This window comes from Larus michahellis, chromosome 5 (genome assembly GCF_964199755.1).
Source record: "Larus michahellis chromosome 5, bLarMic1.1, whole genome shotgun sequence".
NCBI lineage: Eukaryota > Metazoa > Chordata > Aves > Charadriiformes > Laridae > Larus > Larus michahellis.
In genome coordinates this window covers 52424207-52442591 of record NC_133900.1, presented here as the reverse complement: position 1 = coordinate 52442591, position 18385 = coordinate 52424207, and positions in this window count along the sequence as shown.

Sequence of the window (18385 nt, the reverse complement as noted above, 5' to 3'; positions counted from 1 at the left end):
ATTTCTGAAAGGCACGTTCCTGCAGGAATACCCCCGTGGTCTGCACGGCCGCACGGCGGTGACATCTGGCAGAAGAAGTTGTGTTTCGATGGACGAGGCTGGATCCTGCCTGCTGCTGCCTCCATGCACAAAGCAGAAGATGCAGCGCCTCGTGCCAGGTCTGCCGGGGGAGCGGGCAGCCCCAAGGATGGGATGGGACAGGGGGATGGGACAGCAGTGCTGATGCCTCCGAAAATACCCTCCAGCAAACAAGAATATTTTTTCCTCCAGTAATAAGTATCAAAGACTAGAGAAGAGCCTTTTGTGTTTATATTTTCAGGAGGCAACAGGATTTTCTTTTTCAAGGTTAATTTACTTACGGGAGTGGAGGAAGTAGGTAAAAGACAAAAGAAAAATTTCCCCTCGTGAAAAATGTCCATTAACTCCCCGCAGCACAGGAGGAGGCGTTTTTGACTGCAGATCTGTAGTTTTTCGTTGCTATATCGTTTGTGCAGCGTGCCAGGCTGCACGCAGAGCCCAGATAACCTCCCAGGGAGGGAGGGCATCCTGGCAGGAGTGGCTCTGAGCAAGCTGGTGGCCCAGTTAACAGCAAACACCATCATTAGGGATTTGCCCGTTCTGCTAACGAGGGAAATCGGTGCTCGGCCAACAGCTGAATGCAGCACAGTCACCAGCACATGATGGGCTGATGTCGACTGTGGCACTTCTCCAGAGGTAAAAAGGAGCAACAAAATTTCCCTCCTTGTTGCCTTCTCCATCCATAAGGGTAAAACCCGATGTGTGAGAGGAGGTCTCGTGAAAGCAAACCCAGGGACTAAGCTGTAACTGCGACTCCAAACCCACAGGGTTCAATACCATTCAGAAGCATTTTCACAGTTAAATACAACATCGTGATGCCCATCACCAGCATCCGCCCCTCTTCCACTGCGATGTCACCGCTCCACAGGGCAAAGCCACCCAAGGAGACTGCCGTCGCAGACAGAGGTGATCTTCCACATAAGCAAATCTAAACGATCCATGAAGAAATTGGAGGGAAACTACAGATGTTTGGAGGCAGATCCCAGGAGGATCAGCAGGTAGGGATTCCTGAGGGGTTTCCTAAGCAGGGTCTGTACCTGTGCTCCGCTGCTGTCACCCAACCTGGCAGCTACCCTTGCACTGCCGTGTTATGGTGTCCGGTGACACAGCCACCAGCCCACCCCAGTCCAGAGACCATCAAGCTTTGAGCTGCAGCTTCAGCTCAGGGCTCACTCCCCACCTGAAATGCTGCTTTTTTTTTTTTTTCCGCTTCTGGCTTTCAGAGCCATTGCTCCAGCAAAAATGATTTTAGCTTGATCACTCTTGTCTCTCCATCGACTCCTTTCTTTTTATATTTTTATCCTGGTTTTGGATCTTGATCTAGCTACGGGGGAGAATGGACCAAAATGCACTCAGCATTCCAGCTCTCCATCGTTCTCCTTTTCTGCATCCCTTTTCATCTTAAAAAATTCATACTTGGAACAAGAGCTTGTCATTAAATCACTGGACAAGGGCTTGAGTTCAAATGGATTGCATTCCCAGGTCAGTCACCAGTGTCTTGTGTGATCTTGAGAAGAATCCCCCGGCCCCAGATCCTTCTACTGTAAGATGGATACTGCAACCTTTTCTTTTCCTTGCTGTGCTTTTTTTAGTCTTTAAGGGCAGAAAGTGACTCTCTTTTGCAAAGTGCAAAACCAGGAAAATTGTTTGGTTTTATTGTAAAGTACCTTTAACCTTTATTTAATAAAACACCCAAGTTCCTGACAATGTCTAGGGGAAAAAACATTTCCCGATTAATCCTTGTAAAAATGATCGCATCAGAGTGTCCAGCCCATACAACCGTTCTAGGTGCTGCAGTCATCCATTCAACCATGACACCTAACCACCTGCCCACAAGCGCCTCCATCTTCCCTGGAACACTTTCCAGTGTGGGTCAAGGGGAGCACTGATGGGCAGCAAGGAAAGAATGCGTGGACACACTCGATCACCCCGAAGGATAAATGTCGCAGTAAGCTCTCCCACCCAACCGTGTGCTCCGGGGCTGCCGCACCAGGCAGGGTGGCCACTGGAGACGGGCCGGACTGAGCCTTTCTCTGCTCCTGCTTCAGCGCTGCTGTGTAACTTGAGGAAATCGATTTTGCTTCCCGTACCTCAGTTTCCCCCATCTGGAACATGGAAATAATGATCTTGGCTTCTTTTTAAAGCTCTTTGAGAAGAACAGCCCTTTTAAAGAGGTAAGTAGTATTATAAGCAACGGACTCTCACGTCTGCCAAGAACCAAAGTGATATGAGGGTGATGAAATTCAGGCCACCTCATCGGCAAAGTATGTTGTCCTGGCCTTCAAGACAAGGTTAGGGCTCTTGGAGAGAGCCCATTCCTTTTCGGGACAGAAAGGAATGGACACAGACCCAGCACATGCTTTCCTATTATTAGTCATTTGTATCCATATATTGCCGCAAATCTATACAGCCCGCAAAAATCCAACTAAAGCAAATGCGTAGCCTAAAGCCATCTAACCCAGGAGCTCAGCCACGCCACATGGGCTGATCAGAAGTTGCCGAGTAATTTCCCTATGATGGCTTGAGTAGGATGGATGCAACCAGCCCTCAACAAGCCTGCAAGACCCAGCATCCCCATGAGCCTTTCAGTAGGACTGGAGGGGGACAAGAGCGGGGAGTAGAACCTGCTCAGGGACCAAAGCTGAAGAGCACGACATCTCCAGAGGACCAGGCAGGAGAGGATGGTGACGTACGGTTTGGCTGGGGGAAGGAAGCTGGAAGGAGGAGAGATACAGGCACGGGCAAGGTTGGTGAGGACCTCGCAGACGAGACCGGAGGCACGACCGAGAGCTGCTTTGCACGATAGGGCCAAATCCGTCCCTGGCACAGCTCCGCTCCAGCTGCCTCTGTGTGTTTGTGTAAGGATCCAGCTCTGGCCGCGCCGGGAGGCACCGGCTGCGAGGGGCTGGCATGCCAGCCCGGAGGCCCAGACACGAGGACAGCGCCAGATGCCCGGCATATTTTTTCAGCTGTGCGGGCTGCGGGGAGTCACACGGGGCTCGGCGTGCACCTGCGCGACCCTGAGCCGCCTGGCTATTAACAGCCGGCGACAGCGCTCTGATGCCGTATCGCTGACCGCTCCGTTCCCCAGCAGGGCGGTAAATCAGCCGCCCAGCTGACAAACCCAGGACTCTTCTGCAGCCGGGACTGATGCAAACGCTAATGCCCCTGACGCTTACTCCAGCACAGGATTCAGCTGTGTACGGCCAGCCCGGCTCCACCATGTTCTGCCACCCTGGGTCACTGCTGATGGGATGCCTGGTGCTCCTGTTGCTCCTGGACCCGCCCTTTGAGTCAATGGGGTGCTAAGGGTCTCTTGATGCACTTAATGAGTATTCGCAGTCCTCCAAGTGAAGATGAGACCAGCACAGATTTCTAGGAGAGGAACTAACGTGGGGATGACTAACACAAGATGTGAAGTCGCTGGGGTGTATTTTAGGACATATAAGCTACACAGAGACAAGAGCTGCAGCAGGCACTGAGTATCAGGGGGATAAAACCTTCTCAAACATGGGGGACAGCATCTGAAGGCGTCAGGGAAGGAGGCACTGATGGAGAAAGCTGCATTTATCTCTTTCCTCACTCATTCTACACAAACCTAAGCACCAGCCCTGCACAGTACTTGCACACCCGGAGGCAAAGTCCAGCCATGTCCAGCCCCTTTGCAAGAAACATGCAATGGGCGATGGCCTTCACATTCTCTCTTTTCTTTCACTGTTGACCCACAATAAGCACAATCTGACTCATTAACAGAGCTAGTTAGCATCAGGATGAAACGTCCAATATGGACCACAGACTCTTGGGAAATAGATTTTGGTGCCTTGGGACACAGAAAAATTATTTCCCAGGCATCATGTGCGCAGCACAGCCAGCTCTGTGACTTTTCCTCTTTTTCCTCATCAGTTCTTGGTTCTAGCACAAAGATGATTTTTAATGCCAAATCATTGTGCTTCTTCCCTCTTTATTTCAGGCCGCAGGCTCACCACATTCTGGACTGGTTGCAACCCATCTGGTTTCACTAATACTTCTAATATAATATTTGTAACTAGCTAAGGGGTGATCATATGACGGGTGTAATCAATAAGTCATGTGCCAATTGTGATTATTCTACAAGTCAAGCCATTTTTCTATATTTTGGTGTCCACAGCGTGCTAGGGTATTTGTATGTTTTGTTGCCGTTGTGCCTTTCCACCTTTGCAGCCTGGCATTAAAGAAGGCTGTCTTGAGTCTCTGTAATTGAGAAAAAAAAATCCATCACTTTGTTTCCACCCAAAAAAGGAAATGAGATGAGAGAATCAACCAAAGGCTCTGCTTGCCAGATACCACTTGCCACCATCTTTGGCTTTGCTGAAGGAACTTGCGCTTAGGAAAGTTGTTCAATCTAAACAAAATCATCTTCTCAACAAGTTCCTCCTTGTGCACTGCCAGAAGGATCACCCAACAGAAACCAAAACCAGGCCTGACAGTTTTAGCTTACCCGTAGCCAGCTGTGGCAGCCCAGCTTCATGTTCGACGGGCACAGGACATTTCCTGGCATTGGGTGACAGGGAGTAAAAATCCCCTATATTAAATGGGGAGTTCCCATTGCATGCAGATACCTCCTTCTTGTTCTTTCTGCCCTTCTCACCCTACGTGGCTAGGGTGGGCTAGAGAGAGTCATCTCTTGGTATGTGCTCAGATACAGCAAGAGGTGTTCTTGACCCCTCCCAAAAAGTGCTTATAAAATATCTCCAAGAAACTTTGGTTGAGACCATTTTTGAGAAAAAAAAAGAAAAAAAAGAAAAAAGAAAAAAAAAACACCAACCAAAACCACTTTGAGCTTACTTTTGAAAAGACTGAATACCTTTGGTGTAAAACCACTGGAGTGGCACCAGGCTGGGATTTGGCCCCGTGTGGCTGCATGGAGGCAGAAGGAGAGTGTATTCTCCCTTTCCACGGGTGCTTATAGCTGGCCACAGCCTGTAAAAGCAGATGATTTAACGATTCCTTCTGGCAAGCAGGGAAGGATGACTTCAGGTTTGAGCTTCCCACATCACTTCTACCAGCTTTCCCTGGAGAGCCAACACATCGGTGGCCAAGACGATTGCATGCCGCAGAGCCAAGTGGTGCTACCTTCTCAGACTCTGGAGCAGGACCACAAAGGAGGGTCCCTCCATGACACATGGGAATTCAGCAGCAAAACAGAGGCTGTGTGGCAGCCCCAGGAGGACAAATTAAACATCTCCTTTTTAGTCTGAGGCTTTCAGTGGCAACAACTGCTACCTTGTAAGTCAGTTTATTCAGAATGGCTCTGCACTAACAGGATTAACAAGCTCTTCACTGCTTGGATCACTTCATGGTAGGAAGATCCAAAATCAACTGATGGAAAAAAGGATAATTCCTCCTGTGGTGGGAGCAAGATTGTTTGTGGAACGAAACGATCAAACAATGACTCCGAGTGCTGCAAGTCAGCCATGCGAGGAGACACGTACCCAAACTCTGCTGGGCACTGGGCTGGATGATGCAGGCACATGGTATCATCACGTGGTTGGGACTCCGTGCCCTACATTCAGGTGGAGCTCTGTGGGATGGTCAGTGTTTGGAGATAGAAGAGGTGGAAAGAAGCAGTCATTCTCTCAGGCACTTCTCAATTGCTAAACCTCTAGGCTGAAGGCTCAGGTCCAGGGTGGAGTGCACACTACTTGAAGGAACTGCTTCTACTGAGCAGTCACAAATAACATATCCATATCCACCATCATATGAGGACGTGCAAAACACTTCTCTTCTTTGCCTAACTGGGTTTCCCTTCCCCACAGACACTGCATGGCCTTGTACCTTGCACAAACCTCTCTCTCCGAGGAGAAAGATAATCTCAAATTCCTCCGGTACCAACCTCGCCCGACTAATTTTCTGGTTCATCCAGCTCTCGTGAGACTTTTCTGGTTCATCCAGCTCTCATGGGACTGAAGAGGGTGAATTGGCTGAGCATCGGCACCAGCAGGCACCTATCATTTGTGAGAGTAGGACAAAGCAAATGGTGGAGACCCATAAGTCTCCACTATCGAGCATGGGAGTCACTCAGATAGTCTTGTTTCCTGCTCAGGCTGTATCTCAACTATTTGCCATGTAGCACAGATAAGCCTAGGGCCCTCCCTGCTCAAGGCATCCTGATCTGTGATCCACTGATCACCTCGACTTGGAGCACATGGACAGACATGGGCAGGACACCAGAATGCTACACTCTGGTGGGAATGAGCTATCATGCCAGCACCAAGAACCAAAAGCAGCTGTGCTCAGACAACCAGGGAGATGATAACCACAGGGCCCCAGAAAGGGTTGTGACTGTCACCTGAGGCAACATGATAGATACCTTACCAGTTCTCGTAAATTGGTATTTGGGATCCACGTTTTAGGAAAGAAGAACATCAAAGACCCTTCATGAATGCAAACCGTTTTGATGGTAGTCATTGCCTTAATGTGCGTGCATAATTTCAACTCTGAGAAGTTTTAGGACCTTGTCAGAAATTGTTATGAGAGATTTCATACATGACCCGTTTTCTTTTGGTCTCTACCATGGCAGGGAGCAAAGCCATGCAACAGGCATGAGTTAAACCTACCTAGCCAGGACCCTACTAAGGGTTTCCAGTGTTCACACAGAGCCTGACACTTCAAAATTAACATTCTTCAGGCTCTTCCCCATCTGGAAGAGCAAATGGATTACAGCTGGTCTGAAAATGGAGTTTTCTTCTCCTTTCACAAAAATTCTAACTTTTAGGTTAAAAAGAAATAGAAACAGCTGAAAATAAACTTTCTGCTTTTAGCTGAAAAGCTTCGGTAAACATCTGAAATTTCATGCTGAAAACAGACACTTCTCAAAAAAAGTCGCTTAATCCATAACGGCATTTTCTGTCAGAAAACATTTGAGGGGTAGACATTTTTGAACAACCCTGGAAATGCACTTTTGCCTAGCTCAGTTCAGTGCATATTAACCATTTTAAATATCAATTGGAACACTGTCATCTGGACCTTTAAAAAGAGAAATTTTTTTTACCCTCCCTTCCAGGTGAGGTCAGCAAATAGGTCCTCGTAATGGCTTTATAGCTTTCCTCCCATCCTATTTCCACCCTGATTGTGACCAGGTTTAATAGTTATCCAGGTCTGTACCTATGGATTTGAAAGCCCATGAGTCTCTCAGGAATTTATCAGGAGCAATCGGCAGCAGGAAAATGGTTGCAAGTTAGGGTCAATGCTAAAATTAAAGGGCCTCGATGTGTTGTCTGACTGCATCATGTTTGGCTCTGCTAAAAGGTGGGTGGAAAGCACAAGAATAAAAATGTCCACATGAAAACCGGACTCAGGTCCACACCGCATATTTCAATAGGCTCCTGTTTCAGGGTGGCTAAGGTTATCTTTCTGATCAACTCAGCCCAGTACCACAAAGAGAAACATTATGAGCTCCTTCTGTTGCGTTAATATCCAATTTATTTTTCAGCAGTGCAATTTCCTGCCTGCTCTTTGAATAGCTATCAAAGGACAAGACACCAGATCATGGCAGACATTCTTCTAGTGGTGACATCTGCTAAACTAGTCAGTCTGTTCCTATACAGCCCACTCAATGCATCCTAAAATATTTTATAAGCCACCAGTGGAACAGAGAATGGTAATGTGGGTCCCTGACCTTTATTTGAGCCACCTTGATGTTCAGTACAGATGGGGAATCACACTTCAGCAGCCAGAGTTTCTGGGTCCATTCAGCTTAGGATTTCTCTGTTACCTCCAAACCCAATAAATTTCAGTTAATGCCATCTGGCACTTCATATCCTTCACTGTTTTTCATCTGAGAGCACTGGCAAATCTGCATATGAGGCTTAATCCAAAAGCCTCTGAAAACCAATGGAAAGAGGGTTTTGGATCACGCCTAAAAGTGCAAAACTTTATTTAGAAACATGCTTTCTACAGCTTTGCTGGAAGATGCTCCTCCTTTGAACAAGTACTCAACCAGCAGTGAACACATTCCAAGAAAACATCTGGATACGATACCTAGGAAAAGGTTGGTCTAATTACATTTAGAGAAGCTAATAAATATCACTAATAAGATATTACCCAAACTCTGACATGTTAGTTCCATTGCTAATTTTACTTCGGGCAACACCAGTGATACCATGAATATCAATGGTCAAAAGTCAAGCACTGTTAGGGACTACTCACAGCTAATTTTCAGAGTTATTCATAGGACTTGCAGTCTCTGCGTCACTCTCTCCTGTGCTCTCTGGCTATATCCCAAAACATTTTCCATACCAGTGCTGGCTTCTGCCTGAATTTTGTGTTCTGCAGCCAGAAAAAAAATAAAATGTGCCCGAGCACCTGAGAGTTTTCTTGTAGGTTTGATTGGAGGTTTGCCTCAGCCAGACCCTATTCAAGGAGTCCTTTTCATTGCTCTCTGCTCCTCACCATCCTTCCGGGTTATGGTTGCACCTCCTGAGCATGACCTCTGCTGTGCTTGATGTCCCGATCCACATCTGCCTGAGCTCACTCCCATTCCGTCTAGTCCTTGTCCTGGATCCACTCCTGTGTCACTGCTTCCCAATCTTCAACTTATTCCCAGGCAAAACTTTTATTTTCTTCTTGAAAGAGTTCCTAGTTATATTTTGGCCAAATTTCTGGCCTTTCGTCTCACTTATCTGGACCGTTGTATTCTTCAAATTCACATCCATTGACCACAGTTGTCCTCATTCACACATCACGAGTTGACTGCTGTACTTCAGCCCATCAATAATTTCTCTTTCCCTATTCTGTTTTGCTACACTGTCCACCAGGACCCTGATCAGTGTAGAAGTAAGAAGTTCACAGACCAAACTGTCAGAAAGTTGATAATGTCCGCAGAGTATTCATTTATATGCCGTGAAACATGTTAGGAGGCCAAGGTGGAGAAACTGTATTACAGAACTAGCTTGAGTCTTGGCAGTGGTCATATTTTATATCGTATTAAACTGAGGAAGACATTTACTGACTAGTACTAAACCAGGTCCTGCAGTAAATTGATGTATAGGTTACCAGTCACATCTTCCATATGTTAGGTAATGGAGCTTTTTCTCTGCTTGTAGGATGCTGACAGGGGCTGACAGGGAGTAACACAAAACTGAAGAGTTGTACTGAGCGGAAGTTGAAAGGGAAAGTTAGGAGTCAAATGACTTTAGGACTCACAGTTTGTTTAAAACCGGTACATTTTCAATGCTACCTGTTAACAGAATTAACACCAGAATAAAGTCTATTGGAAATAAATATATGGGAATGGAGTTCAAAAAGGGAAGGAATATTAAAAAAAACCTTGCACATTGGTAAGCCAATGTTAAAAAATAATATAAATCTATTAAAAAACATTCTGAAGAGCATCTTCCTAAAGCTAATAATAAAAACTGCTCCAAACACTTCCAAAGCAAGTAGCTTGCCAGACAGCTGGTCAGACTAATAGATGATCAATATGCAATAGATAAGCACTCAAGCCACATTGTGTCACAATAACAAAGTCAAATACATACTGAGTACCTGTCCCACGCTACATCATTTCCTGACTGGGAGCACGTCTGAGGAGATATCTCAAATTGAGCATCAGTAGAAAAGATTTTCAAACAAACTGATAAATTGAACAAGACAAATCTGCAAGACCAGATGGTATTCACCCAAGAGCTCTATGGAAATCCAAAGAGTACATTGATGAACGGTTATCCATGACACAGAGCCAACCTGCTGTTTAAATCAGCCTACGTTAAAAGAATAGAAGCAGTAAATGTGATGCAAAATGAAACAGCAGTTTCCAGAGACAGCTCACTGAAGAAATAAATATAGACAAGTGTGATTCCGTATAAAGTAAACTGATAAATATTCTAAAAAACAATATTATACACATCAGGGAGCAAGGTGTAATGGGGAAGAGTCAAGTATTGCATCTATAGGTGGAAGTAATGTCTTGCAAATCAAGTTCTTTGAGGGTGTCACCAAGTTTTGGGGGATGGTGATCTGAGTAATACAGATCACTTGAATTTCCAAATGTGGGAAACTATGAAAAAATTAAGCTGCTCTTGAACAAGGGAGAAGGTCCTCTTGTGGCTCAGCAACTGGTTAAAGCTAGGAGACCAAACAAGGAATAAATGATCAAGTTTCATAACAAAGGGAGCCAATCTGCAGGACTGGGTGAGGCTCTATGCTGCTAGGACTTCTGGTGCCCAAACCACACATTTATTCTAGAAAAGGCATAAGAAGTGAAAAGTGGGGTGACAACTTTCTCTGAAAGTACTAAAATAAGAGAAGGCTGAGGGGAGACCTTATTATGGCATACAAGTATCTAAAGGGTGGGTTGAAGGAGGATGGTGCCAGACTCTTTTCAATGGTTCCCAGCAACAGGACAAGGGGCAATGGGCACAAGTTGGAACATAGGAAGTTCCGTTCAAATACACGGAAAATCTTCTTTACGGTGAGGGTGGCAGAGCACTGGAACAGGCTGCCCAGGGAGGTTGTGGAGTCCCCTTCTCTGGAGATTTTCAAGACTCACCTGGATGCAGTCCTGAGTAATGTGCTCCAGGCAATCCTGCTCTAGCAGTGGAGTTGGACTAGATGATCTCTAGAGGTCCCTTCCGACTCTGAAGATTCTGTGATTCTGTGATTCTGTGACTCTGTAAACCATCTACAATATTCCGAGCTAAAGCTATGAGCAAAGAAACTCAGAAGGACTTACAATGCTAAGTTACTGTGCAATAAAATGGAAGACAAAATTCAGAGTAATGTAAGTAATGAGAAAAAAAGAATCCTAAGGATACATGCACAATAATGAGTGCTGAGTGAGCTACTACTGTTTGGAATAAGATACTGCAGTTACTATGGACGGTTTACTAAAATTGAGAACTTAGTGCTCTATGGGGATTAAAAAGGCAAAGAGAAAATTAAAAACTAATAGGAAAGACTTCGGAGCAATATGAAGAACTTTTGAGCATAGCTCCAGTGCACCAATCTCATACAGGATAGAGCGGAAACACAAAAGGCAAGAAAGGGCAACATGACACCAGAGACAGGGAACAGTTTCCAGACAAGCAGAGCCAAAATAGGCTAAAACTCTTCATCTTGGGGGAAGACAGAGGGGATCTGAGGGAGGTCTATGGAGATATGAGTTGCATTGAGAAGACAAACAAGAAATAATTGTGCACCATTTCTCAGAACATCAAGGGCCAGAGACTAACTAATGAAACGATCAGGCAGCAAACTTAGAACAGAAAGAATGACAAAACTCTCACAAACAAGTTACGGTACTCATTGCCACGGACAGAAAAAATTACAAATGAGTACAAATGGGCTCTGGCTGTTGGCTGCCAGAAGCTGGGATGCTGTACCATGGGTAGGACCACTCTGCACTCAACCTGCTTCTTACTTTTTTTTTAGTTTATTACAGTCTTTCTACTTTATAACTCCGAGACAGTATGACTCTGGATTCACATGTCTTTATTCACTAACATGCTTCTAAAGTAATGTATCCCAATGTGAAGTTCAAACTTAACCAGAAACAAGCTGCTACATGAAGTTTTGTGGAAAAATGCTAAGTTACGCTTTTGATATACTCTAATAATAAATTCATCCCTTCTGATAAATGGTTAATAGAAGAAATTAATTAACTTTAGCAGGTGATAAGACCTCCTTGATGAAGATGAGCCTTTCTGGGAATTGTCTACCTTCTCAAAACCTCAATTTCTGCACCATCGTGGTGGCTGCCCACTGGAGGTGTGGGTACTTGGCTCAGATAAAGGCAGCTCTCAGTGGTATTACTCTTCCCTTTTCTCCATTAAAAGCTCTTTTACGCCTAGAGCATCTGACTAGAGCGCTTACAATAAATGTGCCTCTAATTCCACTCTCTTTACTCTAACCACTAAGAGTCATTGAGAATTTTTGGGACCTTGCAAACCACATTCAACAGCCACCATTAAAAAAATCTGGCAGACAAGTGCTTTCTTTGCCCTCACCCACAAAAGTAAACTTCCTTCCAAAATACATGGGTTTGAATGAAAAAACAGACTGTCCTGTACCTATGTTCTATTTAAGTTCCACTGTTCTTTTTCTAGAGCCAAAGAATATTAAGTGCAAGACTTCAGCATCCTCACACCTCATCCTTTCTTTTCTCTTTTCTGCCACAATTTCTCCACTAATATTTTTAATATTCTCATTTTGCCATGGCATTTGTCACTAAGCATACAGTCACTGAAGACAGCTTTACCCAAGGTCATCTCAGCCTCTTGTCCATTTGCATTTCAGAGTCGGCCAAGACCTGCAGAGTGAACCAAGCAATGCAGGAACGGGGCAGGGTTTGAGGCTGACCAGGAATATCGGCTGATGGGGGGAGACAGGTATAAGGGGATGAGCTCGCTCTCACTGAACAGAGAGAAGAAGCAATGCTGGAGGGAGACAGGCTGAGAGAGGGCACCAGAAACTCCAAAAGGAAAATCAGCAAAGCCCAAAGGATGTTCAGCATTCATGGGGAAACTAAAACAGAGGGAAGCCTGGGGCTGTTTGCATGAGCCTGTCTTTCTTGTCTAGATGTAAAGGTTAATTGTTTGAAAAGCCTAGAAAATGACATCCCCTTCAGTTCTCACCACCTTGAGAAGCTAAAGGAGAAAGAGTTTGAGCTAATGCTGATACTGGGCATCTTGTTGCTGCTGTAGGACACAGAGACCACAGTGAGGAGATTGGGCTGGAGCAAGGAAGGACACAGTACTGCTGCTTGCCAGGACCCACAGGAGACTAGGAGCACTACAGGGAACAACCCGCAAGAGAAGTGTTGGCAGAGCTGGGAGTACACCTCGTGTCCACCTCCACACACACAACCCCTCTCCTGACCGCATGAACAACCTCCCAGCCTCAGGCAGGCCTTAAACAAACAAATGGGAGGATTTTTACTGGATTCAATGATGGATGAGGTCAGATCGGGCTGAAGCCAGACCAGCTGCCAGTGCAATCGTGCATAAATCAGTGGATTGTCTCACAGATGGAGAAAGAGTCGAGGTTTTTGCAGGTCCCTACCCGGCTATTCAACCTTCCATACATCCTACATCCCTGCAATTCAGGAGCCTATATCTGCTCTTGCTGAAGTCAATACAAGAGTTGTCCTTGATGGCTCCAGGGTCACTCTATAAGCTGTTATGGGTGGCTAAGCCTCCTGGCAGGTTAGTGGAGACACATCTTTCATCTTGCCTTAGCAGGGGAGGCATTGGTGTGAGTAAGGTAGTACTTCCACTGGGCGTAGGCTGAGAACTTCAGGCTTTTTTAAATTTTAAACAAAAATGTTTTTTTATAAAATTGAGCCTCTCAATCTGTAGCGGAGTGCATCCAAATCGATCTGCAAGACTGCCAAGCACCCAGTGGCTTCCACCAAGATGTACACTGATGTTTCAGAAAGTCAGATACCTGATTGGAATTCAAAGATATTAGGGCCAGAGGGATCCTGTACAAGTATTTAGTTCAGCTTTCCACATAAAATAAATCCACACAATAATTCCCTTATCAAGTCCACAGCTTAAACCATAACGTGTATTTTTAAAATATGTCCGGCTTTTATTTATACGATTCAAGCAGTGTAGACTCCATTATTCCTTTAGGTAATATACTGCAAAGATCATTATGTGCAGCGTAACTACACAGCTCTTATCACAAGCCTCATTTGCTCTACCTCCGGAAATCATTGCACTTCTTTCTGATAGACTAGAAAGTCACTGGGCAGCAGCAATGTCCTCCTCAAGGAGATGTGAATGGGCCACAAGCATCTCACCCTTTGATCTTTGCTGAGATACACTGAAAAAACGTACTTTTCAGACCTTGGATTACTGCTACAGCCCCTCTTTAAGACGAGGAGAGGAGAGGAGAGGAGAGGAGAGGAGAGGAGAGGAGAGGAGAGGAGAGGAGAGGAGAGGAGAGGAGAGGAGAGGAGAGGAGAGGAGAGGAGAGGAGAGGAGAGGAGAGGAGAGGAGAGGAGAGGAGAGGAGAGGAGAGGAGAGGAGAGGAGAGGAGAGGAGAGGAGAGGAGAGGAGAGGAGGATTACATGTCATCATTCAGTCTAAGAGAATAAAATTAAGCTGCAGACTGTCAGAAGCACTTTTCCCTCTGAGTGCATATTGACTGTGTCAAGTGAAAAACAAGCATTTAAAAAGAAATACAATTTTAAGTCAATGACAGATATGCCTCCAATATACATTGAGTGTGAATAATTCTCATTTCTTACCTCATTTCACTATCCTTCCTCAGTTTCGTATTATCCAAGAGGACTATCCTATAATCCTGCCCATGCACATTTGCCAAGTCTCCAAATAGCTTTAAAAAACCCTACTGACGAGAGACCACCAACTTTACAGGTTCTTGCAACTCCCAATGTACATTTTATGGGTATTTAGCAATGCTACAGGGTTTTCCTAATGCTGGAGAAATTTCTCTTCTCTTTACTAATAACAGACACATGTTTCAGCAGCCTTTGCTCACTTTTTTCCTCCTCTTCTGCCTATATTCTCAAATTGCTGATTTTTAAGATGTATTTTTCATAGAACTATAAAAACAGGGCATTTTTTTCTTTTTTCTTTTTCTTTTTTTTCCAGATTAGGGACTGGACAAACTTTTAGCCTGCCAAACTTTTTTATTATTATTATTTCTTTTTTTGTTGTTGTTTAAATACTTCACAACAAAAGAATGTGCTCCTGATGGAATTTTTATTGCAAAAAAGAAAAGTTCTCCCTTTCTCCTTTCTTATATCTTACACACTGCAAAACATACTGAAATTCTGTAACGTCCCAAGGAAGACAGCTGTGTAAATGCTGTCAAACTATTAATGATAATGTCACAAATCACACAAGCGACACAAATTTAAACATGAAAAGAAGAAGGATTAAGGCTGCACCTCAATCTCGCTTTGATGACTCAACTTTACATTGATATACTCAGCATACCACTTGCGATCAGACTTCTGTTTTTGCTCTTCAACAGCACTTTAAAATAATTCCTCTTGCCTAAGGAGGATGTTGGAAAATGTTCATGGGAGCAAACGTTCCATTTTAACAAGTGCAGAGCTCTGGTTTTTCACAGGATTTGGAAGCGTGTTCTGGTTTTCAGAAAGTACAAAGCTGTCACCAGCTGAATCGCCTTTCAGAAATGCTCAGGATGCTTTCCTGGGGAAGACGTCCTGTCCTTCAGGCTCTGCTTTGGAGACATCTCCCTGGCACCCACCTGCAGCATGTCTTTCCCCCATCACCCATCCTGGGCACGGAAGACAAGCCTTTCAAACACCCCAAACAGCACCTACTGCTAAATCTCACCACTTAGTATATTGTTTCCAGTTCCTTTTCCTTTATTCTTATTTATCCTTTTAAAAAATATATTACCTGAAGACACATTCTGGGGTTTCACAATCATTTTTTTCAACCATATCGATTTTTAGCAGGGCGGACAGTCGCCCAATGAGGTGTTTCATTCACCAGCAGAAGGCAGACACCAGTTTAGGGCATGGTGCTGGAGTGTCAGGGAGAGCTTGACCCTGTACTGGATGGAGTTAATCCATGACTTTGAGTAATGCAGTGCCAGAGGATGCTGGGATGAGAGGTTAACACTTCTCCAGTGATACTCTCTGCTCAGATTTTTACCCAGGACTCTTACGTCCTTCACAGGGGACTGGCAAAGCATTTATTTCCTTATTTGTTTACCCTTGAAGATGGAAGTGGCAGAGTTGCATGACAGGCTTCTTGGTTGGTGCTTACACTGAAGTTATTTTCTTGGTGGGTCTCAAAGCAGAGGAGCGACCCCTTTCCCACCTCACTAGTGTGCAGCCATGGCCATGCCACCACGTCACAAAATGCCAGGCATATTAAACAGGACCAGGCTGGGTTGGCTTTGCTCACCCAGAGCTGGCAAAGGGAGGCAATGGAGTACAGCGAGAAGGAGGCAGGGCAATGGGATGGGACAAGGGCACCAGACCACCAGCTTGGCTCTGCCACAGAGGAAACCTCCCCCTGTGCGTGCCTATGCCCTGCAAGTACCTGCCTTACCTGTATCTGTGAATACCTGCCCCAGAGGACACCACAGGACTGCTGAAAAGATGCAACTCTTGAGTGCAGATGAGGCCGACATTAAGTGGTCTGCAGAAAGGAGAGGTCAGAAGTTTCGCTACAGCTCATAACCACGGTTCTGTTACTCTGCGCTTCTCCCCCACAGGCAGGCGATCCCTTCCATCTGTTTTTCACCCTGTGCCATCATTTTTGGCACATAGGTACCACGCAGCAGAATGAGCTGCTGCATCCATATGGCACAGAGCAGCCAGCAGCGCACGGGGATTTTCTTGCATTTGGTCCCGAAAGCCGTGTTGCTCCGGTGGCATGGCACGAGGCCGTGCTGCTCCTAGCCCAAATACCGATGACAGAATGGCCCTGCTGCTTTGATTTCCAGAGGCAATGTGGTCTCTGTGAGCTCAGGCATCGCTGCCTGTCTCCATTGCACATGGAAAGCAAGCCAATGGCTCTGAGGCTACCACAGCTTGCACTGAAGGGTGGGGTTTACTCTGCAGGGAACTCATCCCTGCTTAATCTAAAGCGTAACTTTCAGCTAAATAACTTAAGCTGGTCGAAGAAGTTGCATGGACCCTTTCATTGCAGTTTAAACCCCTCTCCCTTCAGTTTAGTCTCAAGCAAGCTTTAGTTTCAACTACCTTTACAGCGAACGCGAGCAACCCAATCGGATGATGACAAGAGAGTCCGTACACAGTGTGTGCTCCTTTAACTAATGAAGCAAAAGCAGGTTAATGCACTCGGTGCAGGTTTGTATGTACACAGTGTCTGTGCTGAACGGTTGGCAGCTGTCGCTGCTGCATCCTCTGCGAGCAGGGCACAGAGGGGACAGGCTATATGCACCACGCGGTTTGTCACCCTGAGGGACAAGGACCGTCATGACCCAGCCCTAATTGGGGCCTCCCCAGCTCTCTTGTGATACCCATAACCCCAAGGGTACTAAAATGAGAGAAGGGGAAGGTCTGACAGGCAGTTATGTGACTAGGGACACTCAGGTTTAGGTTTCTTCTTGGAAGCACTCCGTAACGCAGCTACCGCCAAGGGACTAGCTCTATAACCAGCACCCAGAAAATCCACGCGCCTTAAGGGCAAGGTGTGAAAACAAATGGTGTAAATGGTTGCAAATTCCTTTATTTTTAATGGGCTTCATCTATTTACCCGCCAAATGGATTTAGTCCACGAAGCCAAGCTGAAACAGTGGGGGAATTTTAGGTAGGCAGAATTTAATGGCTGAGACTGAAATTTGGCCAAGATCTTGAGTTTAATCCTCCTTCTCTTCTGAGAAGAGCCACCAAATGTTTAACATAGGCTTCCACTGAAAGATAGACCTTTCTGGAGGGGCTGGTGCTACTGCCACTCACTGGGACATTTGGGAGAAACCAGGTGAACCAAAAATCCCTTTGTTGGCTCTCATCTTTGAGAGTTAGAGGAATTCTGACATGAAAGATGGAGAAAATGGTCATTAGTGCATGCCCTGGCATTAGTAGCAATAATTCACAGGGTCTAGCTGAGGAAATTGGAGCAGTTTGCCAGCACCACCACAAGGCAGGGGGGGTGATGTTACCCACACTGGAAAGTCAGGCACTTCTGAGTTCAACTGACTTACCCGAAGTCTTTCTGTAAAAGAAAATCAAGCTGCAGGGACACCTGGGACAGAGGATTTAATAGAGAAGGCAGCACGGCTATTACAGACATAGTGCTGAAGCAGGACTCAGCATATCTTCTCCAGTACTATCTCCAGTACCTCTAGTTTCTCCGCCTGAAGAAACCCTTGCTATGTCTGCTCCAGGGCAGCCTGGCCACAGTAGCACGAAGCAGAGGATATTAGCCACCATGCAGAGCTTGTCTTGTTCACGGACCTCAACTAGGTTAACAGGAGCTCCCTCTGCTCGCCCTATCTGATGCCGATGGCTGCAAGGTTGACTTGCCATAGAGGAAGAGGAAGGTTAGGAATCAACATCCTTTCCTCTGCAGTGAATTCAAGCATCTCACAGCTTACATCCCATTGATTCTCAATACAACTTAATGCCTAAGGGGTTTAGTTGACTTGAAAACAGAAGCCAGCTGCCTAAACAGTAGAAATACTTTTAAAATGACAGAGGACCGCCCTAGGTCCCTTCTGTCCTAAACTGTCCCACAATCCTGTGAAATGTAGTTTATTCCCAGCTGTGCCACAGCTCTGACTGTGACCTTACGTGAGTCCCTGCACCTCTCCATCCCTCCCTCCCACCCTGCCTGCCTGCTCTGTAGAA